General features: G+C 39.8%; 1 long non-coding RNA gene across 1 annotated transcript in view; it reads right to left on the reverse strand.

Moving 5' to 3' along the window:
- The window catches only part of LOC110590596, a 131,478-nt gene that overhangs the window by 41,043 nt on the left and 69,260 nt on the right, over positions 1 to 21,175 (reverse strand). The window contains exon 2 of the long non-coding RNA XR_002480961.1: positions 14,911 to 14,973. This is a non-coding gene — a long non-coding RNA (uncharacterized LOC110590596). The remainder of the gene's footprint in view (positions 1 to 14,910; positions 14,974 to 21,175) is intronic.

The following is a 21,175-nucleotide window of genomic DNA, read 5'->3' on the forward strand; positions in this document are numbered from 1 at the left end:
TGCCTGGTGGGAAGGAAGGGCTCCATTTCTCCAGGCTGTCACAGAGGAAGAACATTCTGGAACCATAATGGAGCAGAGTGGAATCATGGAGTAGCAACAATCATTTGCTGCATATAAGTACTATTCTAAGTGCTTTACATGGATCAATTCATTTAATACTCACATTGGTGCTAGATGGTTAAGTACTGATCGCAGCATCATTTTATGGATGAGGAAACTGAGTCACAAAGAAGTTAAGCAATTTGCCCAAGTCACACAAGTACAGAGTGGCAGAGCAGGATTCAAACTCAGGCCATTTGCCTTCAGAGCTTACACCCTTTACCACTATACCGTTCAGCCTTTGAGGGGAGTGAACACACAGGCAGCAGATCAGCAGTAGAAGAAGCCACCAAAGAGAAGGCCAGGATGGACCAGACAATCATATCAAAGCATTTCATCTCAGTGTCAGTCTCGGAGAGAACCTTCTCCCACACTGATGAGGGGGGCAACTGCTTAATGGAATCTGATCAGGTTACAGTAGGTGCCACATGGACGAGGTATAAGTCACCTCTCTCTCACAGGTACTAAACCCAAGCTGATGATCTCTGCCCGAGTGGCACCTTTGTCCACTTTCCCCATTTCTGTCAAAGCTATGCCAACTTGGAGCCACCCCAGCTCTTTCCTTTCTTTCATCCAATCAAATTCTCTCAATCCTTTTTGGGAAAGTTTACCATCACCACTGAGCCCAGGCCTCTTGTGCTTCACCTGGATTTTGCAATAATGCCTCATAGGTCACCCTGCCTCTGTCTGTCCCTTCTAAGCTGAACCACATGCCTCTGCCAGGTAAACCTTCCAGAGTGGCCTGAAACATCGGAAATGGCATTAAATGATGAATCAGGACAGCTCTGCTCTGTTCTAGCGCTGCTTCTAGGTAAGTGACACTGGGAGTCATTTCAACCCCCTTATGGAATTCAACCCTCTTATGGAATTGTGGAATCTCTGGATTCCATAATTACCAAAGGAGGAGTTGGAATTGATGCTTTCCAAGGTCCCGTTCAGTGCTGTAATTGTATCAGTGCCTGAAAGAGTCAGGTCTTTGCTTTTACACTTGCCTATGGATTTCTGTTTGAACTTTTAAGCCTGGTGCTCAAAGACCTATAAAAAGTTTTCTCACACCATTTTGCAAGCTAGTCATTCCTCCAATCATACCGTATTCATTTCCAAGTCCCAGCTTTTCTTCCTGCTATCCTTGCTTCTTAGAAAGTCCAAGTCCGGGGGCGCCAGGGTGGCTCAGTCAGTTGAGCATCCAACTATTAGTTTTGACTCAGGTCATGGTCTCAGAGTCCTGGGATTGAGTCCCGCATCAGGCTCCGCGCTGAGGGGGAGTGTGCTTGGGATTCTCTCTTTCCCTCTCCCTCTGCCCCTCTCCAGCGCCCCCCCTCCCCACCCCGGCCTCACACTGTCTCTATTTCTCCAAAATAAATACATCTTTTTTTTTTTTTAAAGGAAGTCCATGTCCTCCCTTTTCACAGTCTACACTTTATACCATCACTAAAGTTCTACTCAAGAACCATATCTTCCACTGACAGCTTCCCCAAGTGACCTCAGGCTGCAACATTTAATTCTACACAGAATAGATATACAATGATAGGCTGTGGCCAAAAAGCCTGGACCCGAGAGCCAGACTGCCTGGATTCAAATCCTGTCTCTGCTCTTTACCAGCTGCTAGTTTGTTAATCTCTCTGTGCTTCAGTTTCACCACATGGAAAATGGGATCATAAAACGGGCTACTTGGTAAGACTGTTGTGAGGATTAATATATATAAGACACATAAAGAGTTCCTGGCACATAGCAAATGTTTTGTAATATCATCTATTATTATTATTACACCTAAATTTCACACACTTTAAATAACTCTTAGCACTAAATTGTTTCGTGCATGTAGATATCATCTCCCAAGAAAATAGCAAGGATCTTCACTATTTTCTATTTTTTTCATGTCTTGGCATACAATTGGTTCTTAACAAATGCTTTGAATGAATGTATGAATTGAGTAAATGAGTAAAAAAAAAAAGACTGAATTACCATCCAGCCCCAACAGGAGGGAGAAGCAAGTATAAAGACTCATTTTATATAATTCTGGAGGAAATAGCCCAAATTTACCTGACTTCTTTCACGTACCACACAACAGTTTACTTAGTTTCTGAGGGTGCATATCATACTGTAACTGGTTCTGCAGGAGGATACTAGATTAGGAAAAATAAAATGAGAACAAAAATCAATCCAGTATTGGTTCTTTTTTTTTTTTAAAGATTTTATTTATTTATTTGAGACAGAGAATGAGAGACAGAGAGCATGAGAGGGAGGAGGGTCAGAGGGAGAGGCAGACTCCCTGCCGAGCAGGGAGCCCGATGCGGGACTCGATCCCGGGACTCCAGGATCATGACCTGAGCCGAAGGCAGTCGCTTAACCAACTGAGCCACCCAGGCACCCAATCCAATATTGGTTCTATATCGACAGCTTTCCAAATTTAGGAAGATTTGGTTCATAGGAGGCATCTAACTATGGCTCTCGGGATGGACAGTATATTTCTTCAGCTATTCAGGAAGAAGAATCACATTGATTCACTGGGATGAACCAAAAGATAGGAAAACCACAACAGCACACACACAGGAATTAAGAAACCATAGTTCTTGTTTTTAACAACATATTTCTTTTCTCTTTTTTTTTAAGAGAGGGGGAGAGAGGCAGGCTAGGGGCAGAGGAAGAGGAAGAGAGAGAATCCAAGTGGGCTGTCACCCGGCGCTGAGCTCGATGCAGGGGCTGGATCCCATGAACCTGAGTGGACATCGGGAGTCAGACATTCAACCAACTGAGCTACCCAGGTGCTCCAACAACGTATTTCTTTTTTTAAAAAAATGGTTTCCTTTTACTACTAAATGCCTAAATTTCAAATTGAGGAGTCTGTTTTGGATCAGTTAGGGCCTGCCTGTCACTAGGTCAAGAAAAGAACATTAGCACAGATTTGATGCAGTGGTGTCCACCCTCACCAAGGGTGGACGACAGGGTAAAACCTGAAGGATTGGTTCCCTGGGTGGGAAGTGAACTCAAAGCACAGACACCACATGTCTTCTTCCAAACAAACACCTGAAGGCAGGCAGCAGACCTACACCACAACTTCGAACCGTTTTGGTTTGGCAAAGACATTTATGATGGATACAAACAGAATCCAGACCCTGCCACCACAGCCACTGGCTTCTCCTTAATGTCTTGGTTTCTTTCTGAATCTTTGTAGCCAAACTGTAAGAGTTGGGAATGAGAATTTGTAATGGATTTACTGACACTATATAATTTAATAGATAAGAATACGAAAATCCTCTGAAAATGTATAGGAGGTCCACTATGTTGAGAAGTTATTACAAGATAGGAGAGAAAATGAAAAATAGGTGTGGAATAAAATGATAAAAATGTCCTTATTTCACCAACTCATTTTTTAATCTTTTTTTGTTGTGAGTTCTAAATACGTCCAAATGAAATGTGTCTATTTGGCCTTGAACCTTCTCAATAACGGCGCATTTCATGAATGTTAAGCAATATAAATTTCCTGTAAAACCACCAAGCTTCCTTAAGAAGTGCTCTGGAAGGAAAATTTCTCATAGTTTTGTTACACTTCTCATCACCAAGTCAAATCCAATGCCAATGCCAAGTCAGACAGGAAGAAGGTTGTGACATCCAATTCCACATTCCATTGAGGGTGAGATGACATACAGTGTTTTTCAGACCAAGCATGCTTCTTAGGGCACTTCCTATTTCTGAATCGATCTCACAGGTGATCCAGACCAAGGTGTACTGCTGCAGCAGTGTGGGGTGGTGGGAAGGCTTGTCGCGCCTTAATGCTTCTGTACAGCCTTTGGAAGACATGCAAGGTCTAGAGCCATAGAAAGGGCTGGTTACAATGGCTGAGGTGAAAATACAGCAAAACCTCAAAGTAATAAGTGTACTAGAGGTGGAAATACAATTATTTTCTTTGCTAATCATAGGGAAGAGCAGATCATCTAATGGCTCTACTCATCAAGCAGGATGGTCAATGGGTCTCTAAGCTGCCCTGATGGACAAGGTTATTGATTTCATCTTGGTCTTTACTGATTTGTGACATAGCTCAAAAACAAAACAAAACAATTCTCCTGTCCCACCCCTCAAAGCCCCAAACATTAACTCTAATGCCCCTTTCTCCAGAACATTAGGGAGTATGACGGGCCATCCGAGAATGACAAAGACTTCCACTTTGATCAGTAGAATAACATGTTCACAAATACTTACTGAGCCCTATGCTGGGTGCTTGGGCTGGACAAGTAAGTAAGACACAGTTCCTGATGGAAGGGAGCTTATAGTCTCCTAAGATGAGCCTTCATGTCTCAAATGGAACATGCGTGGCCAGCTGAGGCTTCATATTCATAGCAGAGGACTAAATTTAAAAAGTCTTTCACCTGCTAGGGTTCCCATAAGATAATCTGCTGCTTTATGTCTTTGGGGATGGAATTGTTTTCATACTACATATAGCTGTCTGGCTCAAGCCTCACACATTTAATGAAAAAAAAGTCACTTCCAGGCTAGAATGACATACACGTTTCTTTTGCTCAACTGAACTTTTCACAAGCACTGGGTAGACTCTCTGAATCTCAAAAACACAGTAGAATGTGATGTCAAGAATTTGGCAAGTCCCTAGAGAAAATCAACTGAACTTTAACTTAACATTTTATTGCCTCCTCACAAAAGGAAGAAAGGAGGAAGAAATACAAACATATAAACTTATTGATTTATAGCTTTCAAAATATTGTCTGTTTTTCTACAATATATTTGTTCTTCTCTAAGTGTTTCAAATTGCTACATAGCCCATATGGAAACACACTGTAAATGTTTCCAAAACATGAGAATTCCTCTAGCTGGGGGGAAAAAAAGAGAATGGTTATAAAACTGCCTGAAGAGGACTCACTTTGTTTAATCCCCCTCTAGACTGTGAGTGACTTGAGGTTGAGGAGTGCCTTACTCATCTGTCACTGCATCTACTTCAAGGCCTGGGATATGGTCGGTGCTCCACAAATGTCTGTTGAATGAATGGATGGATGGATGGATGTCTACATCTTGCAGAAGGAGGTAATAGGTAAAGAAAGATGGGGAGAGGCTGAGGAGGAGGGAGAAACATTTATACTGTCTGGGAAGTATGGGAGGATGTGTGTGCAGGGAACAGTGGCAAGTGACATTGATGTAGTTGAATGGGAAGGAGTGGTGGCAGAGGAGACTGGAGAGTCTCTCTGCAGTCACATTGCGAAAGACATCTTTCTATTCTACCGTGATGGGTGGATTATTGTTCCACATTTTCTTTTATTTAGTTTTTGAAGGCCACACTAGCTCAAGCCCCATTAACACATCTCTATTTGGCGCCTATATTAATTTATGGGTATAAAGAAGCATGCCTTCTGGAGCCACCATGTGAGACTGAGCAGTCTGCATACTGCACAATTTCAGGGAGCACTCTCTGCATGCAGTACAATGTGTGGCAGCCCAGTGCTCCTTGATCTCCCTGCATGTATAATGGAATACACTTACAAATTTATAAACGTGCTGAGAAATACAATATGTTGGAAGATACTTTTAACTAACCTATTTACCTGTTCCTTAAGACCAAATGATTCTTTCATTTTCCCCAGTTATGAGAGTTATATTTAAAAACAAATGTGCGTTTTTGTATGTGTGTTGCTTCCACAGTCTAACTCTCAGTGATTAATGGGCACCTGCTTGGAATCATTCCATACTGGATGGAGTTCTGATGTTGGAATGCTTGGGTTCTAATTGTGGCTCCATCACTTAGTGTGTGATCTTGTGCAAGCTACTTAGTTTCTCTGGGCCTCAGTTTCTTTTGTTGTAAAAGAGGGGGTAATAAGAGCTCCCACCATATAGGTTGATGTAAGAAATAATTGAAATAATCTATGTACAGTGCTTAGCACAGTGACTGGAACATAGGGAGTTCTCATAGGTATTAGCAATTAGGCTGCTAAAATTATTATTATCGTCAGTACTGGACTTACCAGGTTTGGCCTGCTGGGCAGAACTCCTCCTGAGAACCGGGACTGCCCATCTAGGGCCTTCCCCTTTCCAATGAGCAGGTGGGTATCAATGTTTTTCTCAGAATGTTTATTCCATGAGAGTTAGCCAGACCATCCCAAGCTGTGGGTTGATCTCTCACAAACATACACACACACTACATGCACACACACTTCCCCTCTACTCCAAGAACTGCTAACAACAATGCTATAGAATCAATATGTTGTGTAGGCAGCCTTCCCCATCTCTTTTTTCCAGATGAGTCCATTCAAACATAATTGTTAGATTTGAGAAGAAAATGAGAACAGCGAGACCCAAAACATTTCATGGCCAACAGCAACAAAATGATGGTTTTTGGCAAAGGATGAGCACCAGAAAAGAGAGAGAAAACAAGTTTTGTTGTTTTTGGTGGTAGCGAGTGTGTGCATATGTCAGACTATAAGTCGGGTGGGAAATCTGTAAGATCTGGAAAGGGACATGGAAATCAATGAGCAAATTGGTGTTGGGGGCATCTAGGGTCAGACAGACAGAGAGGGAAAACTCACTGGCAAGGTGAAGACCAGGGTCCAGCAATAAGAAACAGGGGATCAGAACACTTATTCTCTCATTTCATTCTTTACTCATTCATTTGGTGAATTGTTATGGAGTCCTGACTCTGTGCTGGGATGTGTCAGATGCAGGCAATCCATAGAGAACAAGAGACTCCCTACCGTCATGGAGCTTATAGTCTATTGTAGACCAAAAGCACATTCTCAGTGAGAAGTTGTATTCTAGAAGTAAGTGCAAAGCATTATGGAGGGTGGCGGTAGTGTATGGTCTGATGAAGTGTTTTGGAGAAAATCTGGCGCTTTCTGGGAACAACGGTATGGCTGGGGTGCATCATGGGAGTGGAGCAAGATGAGGGTGAAGAAGTAAATAGGAGCAATACTATGAAGACCTTCTTAGAATCAAAGGTTAAAGAACTTGTTCTTGATTTTGAGAGCACTCTGCTGTGTAAGATTTAAATATTAGTCAGATCTCAAAGACTGGAATCCAGGGGGGAACTGAGTGGCCATTTTCTTAAAAATGACATAATACATATGAAGAAAACTCAGCTGAGAATATTTATTAGACGGTCCTTCCTCCCTTATGTTGTCGTGAGAGTTGAAGGACTGTCCCTGCCTACGGTGGAGCATTCTCCAAATACAAGTGAACCTCTTCAGCCCTTCCCAGCATCTCTCCCACTTTAGAGCAAACCTTTGTGGCAGCCCACGTTTGCTGTGGGTGAGTTTCATAAAGCTGTAAAGAAGAAAAGGAAGCCTATCATTTATTAGCTTCCTGTCGCCATGTTCCAATTCCTCAGCCTGATCTTCAAGATCCTCCAACCTCTTCCACCTGCATTCATACAACCCCCCTGCACAGATCCTCTCTCCTAGTCAAATGATTCTCAAACCCTCCATGGACTTCCCTGCTTTGGTGCCACTGACTTGTCCTTTAAAGGCTTAGCCTCTCTTAGACTCAGTTACCTTATCTGTAAATTGGTGACAATCATACCTTTATTCAGGATGTTATATGGATCATGTGTCTGAAAGTACCCAGCACAGTGCCTGGCATGAAAACATTGTTCAACACATGTGAGCAGTTGCCAATCTTAGGTTCTAGATCCTTGTGCATGTGTCACCAACTTCAATACTGAAATGTTTTCAGGCCTGTGTATGAGATCAGTGCTGGGAACTGGAGTAGATTGGAGAGGGCACGCCTGGCAACGAACATGCCAAAAAACAAAAACGAAAACTAAAAACACAAAAAATGGAAATGAAAACAAACAAAAAGCCATGACTGCAACCTCATTTGACTTAAGCCTACCATTTACTTTGTAAAGTCTACCTTTGACTTTTGCCTCTTTACTTTAGGTTATAAATATCCTTCCAGTTGTAATCCTATTTCATCTACCCTAGGTACCACTTATTTTTCACTTGGTTCATATCCTTTGTAGCATTATTGATATTTCTGTGTAAGTTTTCTGACCTTTAGGACTGTTATGAGTATTAAGTCAAGCTACATATATAAGGAGTCGAGTGTCCAGCACATACATTTTAGCTTTACTGTTTTTAATAATGATAATGATGACCATAGAAGTCTCTTAAATTCAGAGACCAGGTCTCTAAGAGTTCCAAGTATCTCTTTCCCACTTGTTGACTTGGTGAAGAATAATAATAACAATAATAATGACTATTGCTTATTAAATGACTACATGACAGGACCTGTTCTGAGTATTATACATGCCTTAACTCATTTCTGCTCATGAGAACCCTCGAGGTAGGCTCTATTAGTATCATACAATATCATATTGTAGAAATAAGACAACTGAGGCATCAAAAGATAAGTAACTAGCCAAGTGTGGCAGTTGGGAAGTGACAGAGTCAGGATTTGAACTGGTTGGGCTGGCCCCATAGCCCATGTACTGAACTACTGTATTGTATTCATTCTCTGACCAAGTTCTATTCATCCTTGAAGGCCCAACTCACATGAATCTCCTCTCCAACTTCCCATACAGAGTTGGCTGAGTTACTCCATCTTCTATACTCCCATAGCACTTTGAATATACCTCCCCTACAGCAATGTTCACATTGAATATTATTTATGTATTTATGTGTGTGTTTATGTGTATGTGAGTTTCTTAAGGAAGAATCTGTAGATTACTCACTGTTGTATACTTAGCATAGGGCTTGGCACATATTTGATAGGCAAAAATATGTGCTGAAATTTAATTAACTAGTAGGACCTCAGTAAAACTTGATGTTCATGATGGTGGTAGATATGAGCGATCGAACATGGTTGAATGGAAATGTCAAATGATAAGAAACACAGTGCTAAGTTATTGGCTGTATGGTTTTACGATATTATTATTGTTGTTGTCATTTTCTGGGTTGGGGTAGCTAAAATGACTCCAGAGGCCCCCAATCCCTTTTAGTTAGATGTCTTTCCACCCCATCCCTTCGGAGAAGTATCAGTTCATGGTAGATGTGACTGGCCTGAGAAAGCCACAGACGAAATAAGGGATGTGCTGAAACTTACACCATTTAGCAACAATTATTAATATTTCACCAGAGGTTAAACAAATAAGCCGGAAGAATGACTAAAGGAGCCCCACCCCAATGTGAGCCAAGGATCCATATTTTATTATAACAATACCTTCTGTAGTGCTTTAAAATTTATAATCCTCTCCCTTCTGATTTCATCTGATTCTTAAAACAATTCACTGGAGTAGATAGGACCAGGTCAGGGAAAGGAAGAGACTTGCCTAATGTTCATGGCCAGTGAGAGATGGAATCAGGACAAGGACCTGTTTTCCATGCAACATGTACACAACATGCCAAACAAGATGGTCAGAGTAACTAATTTGATATTGGGAGGTTGCTGTCCCTGGTGTGCACTGATCTGTAATCTCAAGGCTCTGAAGACAGGGAAGATTTTGCAGATGATGGTAAATGGAAACACTGAGAACTGGGCCAAGAGACAATATGCTGAGGGCCAAAGAAAAGATGGGGCTCGTGAGTTTAGGCAAGGAAGGATGTATTGGGTGATGCTTACTTAATGGAGACCACAAAAAGAAGCTCTGCCACAGAAGGAGGTCATATGTTGAATTTTATAGGATAAAAAATTTTTAAAAGCATTCTGCTTCGAAAGAAGAGATGAGACAGGAATGCGTAAGGCTAGAAGACAGAGGAATTTTCAGTCAGTGTGAATGGCCTTGGCCAACTACATTATGTTTAATGTTCATATGTGTGCTTTTAAAGAACTCTTCTTTCTTTATGTCACCGCTAAAAGATACATCAGATTCTTTGTGCCTGCGTCCCCCAGCTCAGTTCCCTGTTCCTATCTATACTGGGCTGACTGTCAGCCCTATAGGAATGTGGAGAAATTCAGAAGCAGGAAATGATCAGAATGTCTCCTTTGATGCCGGCACATAAGCTTGCCTTGTGCTTCCTCATGCTTTGTCCCTGTGGTTCCTGCAGACTCTGTGGGCCCTGGTGTCAGAAACTCTTCCTACGGACAATCCTCCTGGGTCTTGAGTACTAAGCTTGCCCTGATCTTTGAATTATTTTGACTTCACTTTATCTCTCATACACTGGCTACCTCCCTCCCCACTGTTAACCACAGAGCTCAAGCTGGACTTGCTTTGGTTCATGGTCACACTTATTTGCTGCTAACTGCCTGGTGCTGACAGGGATTTCCATTGTACATCTACTTTCTTAAAGAATGTGTGACCATACCAGAAACTGGCTGAAATAGGGTAACATTTTGGGACTATCTACTGATAAGTTCATGTTTGCAAAGATACAGCTCATGTCCATGAGCTCTTGCTTGTTGAGACAGAGACAGAGACACAGAGAGACAGAGACAGAGAAGAAAAGAAAAAGTTCCAGGCATCTGCAAATGAAAAATGAGGCAGAGACATAGCAATTCCAAAGTACAGCTGAACACAGTGTAGTTTGGGCAGCTGAATCCCATTAAAAAATCATGTGAAAGCTCTGTATTCCTGCCATTATGATGAAGAGGGAAAGCAAATGTCCGAGAGTTTCACAAAGAAAACACTTTGTGACCAGAAGGCTTAAAGTTCTGTAAAATCTCATGAATGTGGAAACAGTTTGATGGGCCTAGCAAGTCCATGAAGTATAGCCAACACAGGGAGGTCACGGAAGGGAAATTCTACTCCCCTTAGCCAGGGAGCATCTGTGGGAGGAAGTCAAAGCCAGGTAGGCCCCCTCAGCTGATGCAAGACCAAAGACCTGATGCATAAGTAGTGCAGACAAAGCTGTCTTTATATTCATAGCCTGTCTTTTACAAAATCATTTCATGTCAATAGATAATTGACCTTAATTCTTTTCTTCTGAATTTTTACTTTAGATTGTCTCTGCATCTTAAATTTAAGCCATTCTCAGAAATAAACTAGAATTAATTGAAGTGTTCCTGGTAGCCATTTTGAGTGACTGGTGGGTATCCTCTCTCTAGACTTCAAAAGAGTTATTTTTATAGGCTTCATAATGTGATAAAAAAAATTCAAACTGCATAAAAGCAACAGGTTTATATTTTATTTTAGTAATACAAAATCCATATAGATCTAAAAAAATACAAACTTTTTTTTTTTCTAGGATAGTTTTAAAGGTTCTGTGAATATTTATATTCTGTTTTTGCACATACACTGTTCTATGCTTGGAATTCCTTGGGCCAATAAACTCCAGGGCATGTCCAGAAAAGGGAGCTAGCAAGGCCAAGCGTGAGGAAGAATTATTACACCTTTCAGTATGAAAAGATCAAGGCTGAAGGCAGAGAGGACTGCTATTTACAAAACCATAAAGGGTAGGGCAGGGAGAACACATCAAGGACCATCCTCAAGAATTAATCAGAGGTAGCTTTTGCATAAATAAAAGAAAACATGAAGTCACACAGTGGCTACTAATTCTCTGGAAACTATTATCCAAAGAAATGTTCCAATCAGAAAATAACAAAACAGGCTGAAGAGGATGATGAATTTAACAGTAACTATTGTGGGATTCTGGAAATGCCTCATAGAAAGCAACCTTATCTCCCCACCCCTTCTCCCCCTGCAAACTATGCCTAGTTGTTATTTTAGAGTCAGGCTACTTAGAAAGACAACCAGGCCTGTAGTCTGAACCATAAATGGAGATTCTTTGGTTCTTTTTGAGAATTACAGTCTCAGCAAGTGGTCATCTGCCCTCCACCTTGCCTCCTGTAAGGTAAAGGGGTCACACTCCTGAATTTAATAACGTGGGTATAAAAAATACAAGACATGGGGATTTCCTTCATGGCCATGACTTGAATACAAAAGACCAGCATGAGACTGGTTCAGCACTTGCATCCTGGGAATTTAGTATGCCACCAGAATTTCATGAACACAGTTTATGCCTGATGTACAATTCCATTCTGTGGCCTCCCAGAGATCTGGCTCCTCACAATATTTACTTTCTTATAAAGTACTTAAGAAGAGTAGGAAATTGATGAGGGAGGAGAGAATACCTATTTCATTGCAAGACGTTTTCTTTTCACCATCGCCTCCCTCTCTCCTTCTCCCTTGTCTATATACAGGCAGAGGGGTCTGTGCCAAAGGCACAGCAGGGCATTGGCATGAAATAATTCCGAGGGGTGATCCCCTTGGAATCCCAACACCCTGGGTCCCCTCATTGGCCTGTAACACCTATTCTCCTTCTAGAGAGTAACCAGTTACGAGCCCCAGCAAGGGCATGTGGAAGCACCAATGGAGAACACAATAGGATTTAAGTAACCCATAAACCTGCTGTGTACTCCTGAGTCTGTCTTGGGTAGAACCCTATCCATAGAATTAATCTTTCTCAGGAATAAAAAAGGGAAATGACCTCATTTGTAATTCCCAGCTGTGTCCATAATAAAAGTAAGGGACAAAGTCTAGGTAGATCCGCCTCCGTTAGATGATGATGATGAGGATGATGATGATGATGATTTTTTGTGGAGGAGGGCTGGCTATGGAAGAATCACATAAAATAACTTAAAAATATGAAAAAAATGAGTCCTCTATCTCTCTCCAAAAATGTACTATTAAATTTCAAAAAGGTCTGTAAGCCTTTGACTTTTCAAATGTGTATTGAAATGGAAAAAAAGGACTCCTTCGAAGAGACAGCATTCAGCTTAGTTGATGGAAAATAGAAACTTTGAAATTAAAGAGCTCCCTTTAAGGCCTTGGGGTTCTGAATTCAACTACATTCTCTTCTCAACCACCTTAGACATTTGTTTTTAATAAGTCTTTACAAAGTAAACAATTTTAAAAAAGACCTCAAAACTGTGTTTCTGACCAGCAAAATAAGTACAGATTCCAGATGTTTCTCATTTTTCTACATCACTAATTCAAAGTCAGAAATGTCTTGTTTATTGGACACTTATTTAATCCTAATATTTTATATACCTCTCTTCTAAGAATCTCCTTTCCTATCTCTGCATCCCTTCTCTCGCCAAAGTCATCTCTCTGTGGTCATTTGTCATAGATGGAACTGGAACTTTGCAGCAGATTCTAAGAGATATTTAAACTTGTGCCCAAATGAGATTTCATAATCATATATAGCTTTTTTCTAGTTATATCTGTATGTATATGAAAAATTAGGGAAATTTCTTTCTCCTGAAATCTTTAAACATTGGATATATGCTGTGCTTTGTAAGCTGACTACAGGTTAGGGAGGTCAATCAACTTTCAGGGTACTCTTTTGGTCCTCTGACCTTCTGATGCCTGCACTTGGGTCATCCATCTGGCCTTCTGGATTTTGCTCTAAGGGCTGATAGGTATTAGAGGAACTAATTGCAGACACTATTTAGTGCTCTCCTAGCCCTATAAGTGGGTCTGGGGGAGGGATTTCTATACTTTATCATGTTCTTAATTTTACCTGGCTCCATGCTGGAGTTCCAGCCATGGCCAAGGAACTAAGAGAGCAGACAGCTGACAACAGCAAATCTCCATGGAAAATATAATATAGTAGGGTTGGAATCATGCAAAGGAGAGACACTTAATCTCTTCCCTGTGTGTTTGTTTTTAATGGCATGAGGTCTAACGTGACATTCTTGAATTTACAGTTCTATTAATATAATTATTTTTGATCATAGATAATATTTATTGAGGTAGGCACTGTGCTAAGTGCGCCTGAATTATCTTCATTATTTCTTACAACAATACTAACAGGTAGATTCCCTTATTGTCTCCATTTTACAAATGATGAAACAGTCTTAGAGACTCTAATACTTACTTGCTCATGAAATAGGCATGTTATAGAGAAGAAATTATGTATATCTTTGCAAAGGAGGGGTATCTTAAGCAAGGGCATTTTGGGGGCAGCATTTAGCAATCATTTCAGAATGACAACATAATTCATAGGTTTAGCAGACAGTTCATAGGTATTCACAGGGTTACACCAAATTATATTAAGATTGGAGGTGAAATGGCTGCTGGGAAGCTATTAAGATTGCTTCTAGAATTGGAGATAATGAATACTGTACAGACCTCAAACATATCCTAAACACTACAAGAGAACATTAGCTCCTTTTGGACAACACAATCCTTTGTGAATGACTTCAGAGGTGACAACTCAACACTTCCAGCCCACATGAAAATATTAACTTGTAAAGAGAATGTCCTACAGATATTAGGTCTAAGAGGCAACCATCTTAGAAGTTGGGCACCCTTTTATAGGTGTGTCTTAGGTGACTGCAGAAGCGTTCCTTCCAAAGGCTAAAAAGGGATTTAAATCAGTTAATTAGTTGACAACTTCTACTGCATACCTAGTTTTGATGGAGTCCCATATTAGATAGCGTTTAAATTGTCATAAAGACAGTAATTACAGGTTTATAATGCAGTATGATTTTGTGAAGCAAACTTGAGCTTGCTAAATGAGTAATGGATGAACCTGCAGGAAGGAGGGAAAAAAATCAGCGGAGAAAAAAAAAAGGAAGAGGCATCAAATCCATCAAATTTCATCAATCCAGAGGAGATATTTTCTGTTCTTGGGGTCCACAAAGCCTATCTGAGGCAGCGATTGTCAGACTTGTGTGTGCATCAGAATCACCTGGAAAGTTTATTAAAGCACAAGGAAGGGCCAGAGAGTTTGCATTGCTAGCAAGTTCCCAGGTGGTACTGATGCTGTTGGTCTGGGGACCACACTTTCAGAACCACTGAAATAACTGGAGATCCTGTTGGACCTTTCCCAGTTTACATTCTAGATATTTGTCCAGAACGGACACATCTTTGGATTTTCTAAACTTGGGTTCTTTTGAAACAAGCTTTTCAGGTTCACATTTAGTACTTCTTACCTGATGAAATTTGTTAAGTTTCCAACCAGAAGAGACTTCATGAGAAAAAACTGGATGTAAAGGCTGTGAAGGGAAAGAAGAGGCAATCAAGAGAGGAAGCAGAAATTACTCTATCATTATAATTAATAGTAACTTTTAGGTAAACACCATTATCCCAAGGATATATTCATTGTATTTTTTACATTGCTTTTTATACAAATTTACGGATGAAGAAGATGCAATTGGATCAACACAGTGACAAGTAAAAAAGGAAATCTCATGATTTAGAATAAATTCTATTGAACAGAAGGTGATAATTATATCAGAGATACAACTAAATTTTCTAAACAGCAGTAATGTTTATTTTGACCCAAGTATTGAGTATTGTTTGCCTAGGTAAGGCATTATTTTCAGTAACAAAAGCATTAATTTTGTGTGTGTGTGTGTGTGTGTGTGTGTTCCAAAATCTACTTCCTAATGTAATGATGTGGTCTGTTTATTTGACAATTATTTTTTTTGATTACTAAATAACATGTGGGAAATTATGAGAACTGTAAAGAAGTATCTGAGAGGCACATATGCGTGGTGTTTGTGAAAATAAGGAGTATGGAGAGAGAACATTTTCAGTAAAAGAACTCTGCGAGTATTTTATCAGTATTTCCAAGTAAGGAAGAAAATACAATGCTTTTCTTTGGCCAGACAGTCAATTTACACCAGAACGGGTCCCTTCACCTTAGCCTTTGGATTCCCTATCACATCAAGCTCAGTGGACTCAGGGATCCACAGGCGTATTGTTTTCACACTTCTTGATTTTCCAGTGGAGCTGGCCAATTCAAAGCGAACACTATGCCCACTCCCAGATGCACTCATGGTTGGCCTGGCACACATGCCCAGCTGTTCTGACTCTGTAGCCTGCTCTTGGCAGTGGAGAAATAACTTTGTCCACACACTGCGAAACTTGCTTGTGGTGAGGGCCATTTCTGGGCCACTCATCCTCACTTCTATATAGGAACAAAGACAGTGGTCAATCATTTCTAGAGCTTCAATGCTCGCTCCACTTCGCCTTTCTCTACTTCTCATTTCTGGATTAAGGCAGATTACAGCTCATGCTTCTGCTGCTTCAGATCACTTTAAGATAGCCCAAGAAGGTCCAACTTGTGAATGTGAAATATGAATTTGACCTTCTCTAAGTGAGCCCACCATTCTCTTACTGCTGAAATCAATGGAGGGTTTCCTGCAGACAAAAGTTGGCTCAGAAAATTTTTCAGAGTCCAGACTTATAAAGGACCACATCGCCTCCATTGGACTATATACATCCAACATTTTTATTCTAAAAAAGACATGATGAACTCGTAGCTCTTTTACCAACAGCTTCTTCTTAACAATTTATGGCAAGCCAATGCCTCTCAGCTCAGCAGGGTATGGTGCCTGCAAACTTGGATTTGTTAGCTTGCCTAGTCTAGAAATTCAGGAACTCAAGACATTAAATTCATTTCTAGTATAACTAAGTATTCATGTGTCAGCAAAGGCTATTCTTTTCTTTTTCTTTATTGAAAAAAACTGCAAATATTTATTGAACTTTGAAGTTGACATAAAAGAAGTATTAGATATAATTTTTGCCCTGGAATTGTTTATAATGAGGTCAGAATATAAGACCTGCACATGTGGAATAATTAGAAACAATGAGAGAAAAGACAGAGTTTATTTAACATGAACTGTGAAGTACAGATCATCCAGCTGTATGATGTCAGAGAGTTGGGGACAGCTTTCAGAAAGAAGTGATTCAAGTAGATTAAAGGATGCAAATGATTTGTATAAAAAGATGGGTGGTCTTTCTCCATGTTTTATTCAGCAAATGAACGTACTAGTTTACACAATTTGATACCACTCACTAAATATCTTTGCAGAGTCTAGAAATCTCAAACTGGTCACCAGTGAACCAAAGAACTTTTTATTTGACCATCACTTGCGATGTTTTAAAACAAATTTGAATTAGTTGCCAACATTAGCAAGTTGAGCGATTTTACATTAAAATGTGTAGATTTCTATTTTCTCTTAAAGAACATTGGACAGTCTGTCAAAACCTGGCATGTATTTCTGCATGGTAACAATGAATTAGAGCTGAGTAAAACCCACCCTCATTTGATGGGGCACTAACTATCAGGGTCTCCACTGCCCAAATAAATCCCTATTACTTCTCTCACCTATCATGCTTTGCGAATGTATATCACCTACGTGGCCTCTGTGGGCACTTGAGCATGTGAGCCCGGCTGTACGTTACCAGGGCCTCCTGCACAGGGGAGGTGTGACCAATGCTTCACGTCAATCAATTCAGTCAAGATAAGGGATCCTGTCCTCTCAGCCTCACATTTGCAAGGTAAAGCAACTTACACATGGAAGGACACTTGATAAAATATTGTTCTCAATCTACAGAGGAAAATATCATGGACAACACACGCAAAGCATTGAACTTCCAATTCTGTAAGTACATTGGTGATCATGACTCAAAATGCACATTCTGTAGTGGAGGTTATCAGGCTTTGTTTACATGCAAGGGACGATGTTCCATTAACCCCTTCAATTCACTTAATGTAGGAAGATCCATGCAAAGCACACTTAATGTATGAAAATTTGGAGTGAGATAGCAGGTGAGTTGAGGTTGATTATTCTATCTTTCAGAAAATTTACCTATTTTACAAAGAATTTTATTTAGGCAGAGATGTTCTTATATATTTGAAATAGAGTCAAATTTACCTGTAAGGTAGTCCTGTGTGTCCTGAGGTGGGACACATCTGTGTGACTATTTACTGTGCACAATCAATTCCTTATTGTATGCTCTAGGGAAATGTACGGAGCATCCAATGGTCGGGCAACACAAGCAGAATGTGTTAGATTTAGAATGAGTTGCATTGGAACAGTCATTCATTGTTCACTTGGCCATCCTAAACGTGTTTATTTGTTTAGCCCTGCCCCATGGGCTTTGTCTTGGTCCTTCTGTTAACTAGCTCTGTGAACTTGTCCAAATCCATCCATCTCTCCCAGTTTGGGTTCCTCAGATGAGGGAGTCATATTAAATTATCTCTGAGGTCCCTAGAGATGAAACATGCCAAATTTTCAGAAGAACGTGCCTAGAATAAAGGGAGACAATCTGTTCTGACTTAGGAATTGGGCTGCAATCTTTTGCATGTAGATACCTCCATCCAGCCTGGTCAGTGTGCAGGCCAGGTGCAGGGCTCATACCCAGTTTGGAGCCACTAGTAAGACTATACTGGTGTTTTATATCCAGCTTCCCTTCTGATTGGCCCTACAGTCCAATGGGAGATTCCTGGGATTTCTGGTTGTTAAATACTTTATCACTGATGCTCATGATTCCCCTAAGAAGTTTTTATTCCCTTTTTAGTTCAGTTTCCTCTTGTTGACTTAGAGGATGAGATTCCATCCTCCTCCTTTGAGGCCACCAGAAGCAAAGAGGGGCCAACTCGCAAGACCTCTTAAGATGGAAAAGTTGTAGAAAACATTACATGAAATATTTGAGTTGCTCACTGTTTTAAGGAAAAGGAAAAGAAATCCTGTGCTTTTTCTTATTTTTTTTTCTTTTCAAATGTCACCTGTCTTAGCAAGGAGGGAGATTCTACTGTTATATAGTGTTGGGGAAAGGGAGTATGGAAGGAGAGGGTCTCTTTATGGAATAGGAGTCCGGGGGGGCAGGGATGGCTGATTATAACTGTATCAGCCTATTATTTAGAGCAGAAGTCAGCCCTGAGAAGACCCCAGGGAGCTGTTGGCAGTGTTACCCCCCTGGCCTCATGGGTCTTTTCTTTTATATTTAAAAAAAAAGCAATAGATGTTTAGAGCAGAATAATTATATCTTCAAAATATAAATAAATCTTCCAAGTTTCTACCACCCCAAGAGTTATACAGTTAACATTTTGATGTATATACTTCCAGGAAATATAAACATGTATATTATATAGAGTTAAAAATTGGAATATCATAAATATTCATACACATGTATGCATGAACATATGTATATGTACATATTACATATACACATATATCATATACATACTCTTTACATATTTATATCACATACATTTACTGTACACACACTTTTTTTTAGAGAGAGGGAGAGAAAAAGAGAGAGAGAGAGGAGGGACAGAGGGAGACGGAGAGAGAGAATCTTAAGCAGACTCTACACCGAGTGAGGAGCCCAACACAGGACTCAATCCCATGACCCTGAGATCATGACCTGAGCCGAAACCAAGAGTTAGATGCTTAACTGACTGAGCCATCCAGGTGCCCCCGTACACACACACATTATTTTGTTAACTTTTTACTTCACTTAACATTATAAAATTGTTTCTACTCCAGTAAATATGGAATCTCAGATAATTTGTAGTGAATATATTATTCTCCATTGTATTGGCATATTATAATTTATTTAACCAATCCTCTATACCTGGGCATTTAGATTTTTTTTTCCCTATTCCTAATGCAGTTGGTGGAAAAGATTTTTTTAAAGCTTCTGAAGAATTCCACAAGGCAGAAGAGGCAAAAAATGGATTGTCTTCCATGATAAAAAAGCAGCCATTCTGATGTAATGGGGACAGGAAAGAAGAGGGGGTACTGGGGAGGATCTGAGTTTCTGAGGGCATGAGACCAGGCAGGAATCTGCATGTTAGAGGAAAATAGGTTTTTAAGAAATTCCCAAGGACTTTTAAAACCAGGGCAATCTGTTGTTATCTAATACTGGCCATCTATTGGGCCACGCTGCGACATAACTTTCTCCTGTGACCAGCTGCTTTTTCTGAGACTTTGGGAGGGAAATTACAATAAGGAACAGGCTGTGTTACACATTTGAGTTGGCAAAGGGCAAAAAGACACAAAGCTGTAGGATAAACTATGTAACTGTAATAAAGAATGTCATGCTATTCAGGAAATAGAATAAGAGGTGCACAGTAGAGATGTTACTCCCCTGAGAATCCTTGGCGGTGGGGCATACTGAGCTTCCCTCTACAGTGGGAAGATGACCTGAGTCATTTTATACTAAAGTTAGAAGGACTTCATGAACCTGGAGTGTTTGGATATGCCCAGGCAGCTAACACAAAACTGAAATGAAAATCTTTACATGTTTATTGACTAAATTCCAATTTACAAGTGAATTTTGAATTTCCAAAGTAGAAGTAAAACTTATGTACTTTTCTATATCCTTCTCCCTCAGAGCCTTTCCCTCAGCCATTTTCTCTTCTTTCTGTTTTCTCCTTTCTTTTCTCTTAACTAAAATAAAATACCCTTGCATTAGGTGATCCATTTTCCTTCAAAAGTTACAAAAAGATATGGAGAACAGGCTGAATCATGCCTACTTAAGTCTACCTTGGTCTTCATTAGAGTCAACGAGAGTTATGTGGTGGTATATTCTTCCAGATATTCTAAGCACACACAGCACATATGAATAAGAGCCTCTCCCTTTCTGTTTCCACAAATGGCTGCATACTCTACAAAGAGTTTCTGGCTTGCTCTCCTCATTTAATATACCTCAGCAATTGTTCCATGTTCATACACATAGAGCTGTCCAACGACTGTATCCAGTCCAAGTGAATACATATAATTTATCTAGCCACTTTTTTCATGGGAATTAAGATTGTTTGGTTTTTTCTCCCAACAAACAATTCTCCAGCAGTCTCGGACATATGTTTTTTCATTATGTGTGAGTACATCTATCTATCTGATAAAGTCGTAGGAATGGAATCTTTGAATCACATTTTATGTCTATTTAAAATACTGATAGATATGGTTAATTACCCTCCAAAGAGGTTGTACCAATTTGCACATCTACTACAAATGTATGAGAGTATCCCTTTCCTTATACGCTAAATAGTGTGGTTGAGTTTTAAATCTTTGCTCATCTGATAACTGAAAATTTCTATCCCATCATAATTTGCATTTTCTTATTATAAGTGAAATATAACATTTTTAAAAGATCTTTAATTCCTATTTATTTGTTCATTTTTACATTGTATTATTTGTTTCTTTCCTCTTGATTCATAGGAGTTCTCTACATATTATAGAAATTAGTTCTTTTATTATATAATGTACAGTAAACATTTCACCTGCTTTGGCTTTTAACATTGAATGTGTACATATGTATTTCACTTAAATAGAAAATTTTATTTTTGAGTAGTTGAATTTACTGACTTTTTATTTGATGCCTTCTTTTTATTGTTTGGAGTTTTTTGGGGGGGGATGTCATTATTTTTACCCTTCAAGAATTAAAAAATAACAACAA

The sequence above is a fragment of the Neomonachus schauinslandi genome, chromosome 9 (assembly GCF_002201575.2).
Source record: "Neomonachus schauinslandi chromosome 9, ASM220157v2, whole genome shotgun sequence".
Classification (NCBI taxonomy): domain Eukaryota; kingdom Metazoa; phylum Chordata; class Mammalia; order Carnivora; family Phocidae; genus Neomonachus; species Neomonachus schauinslandi.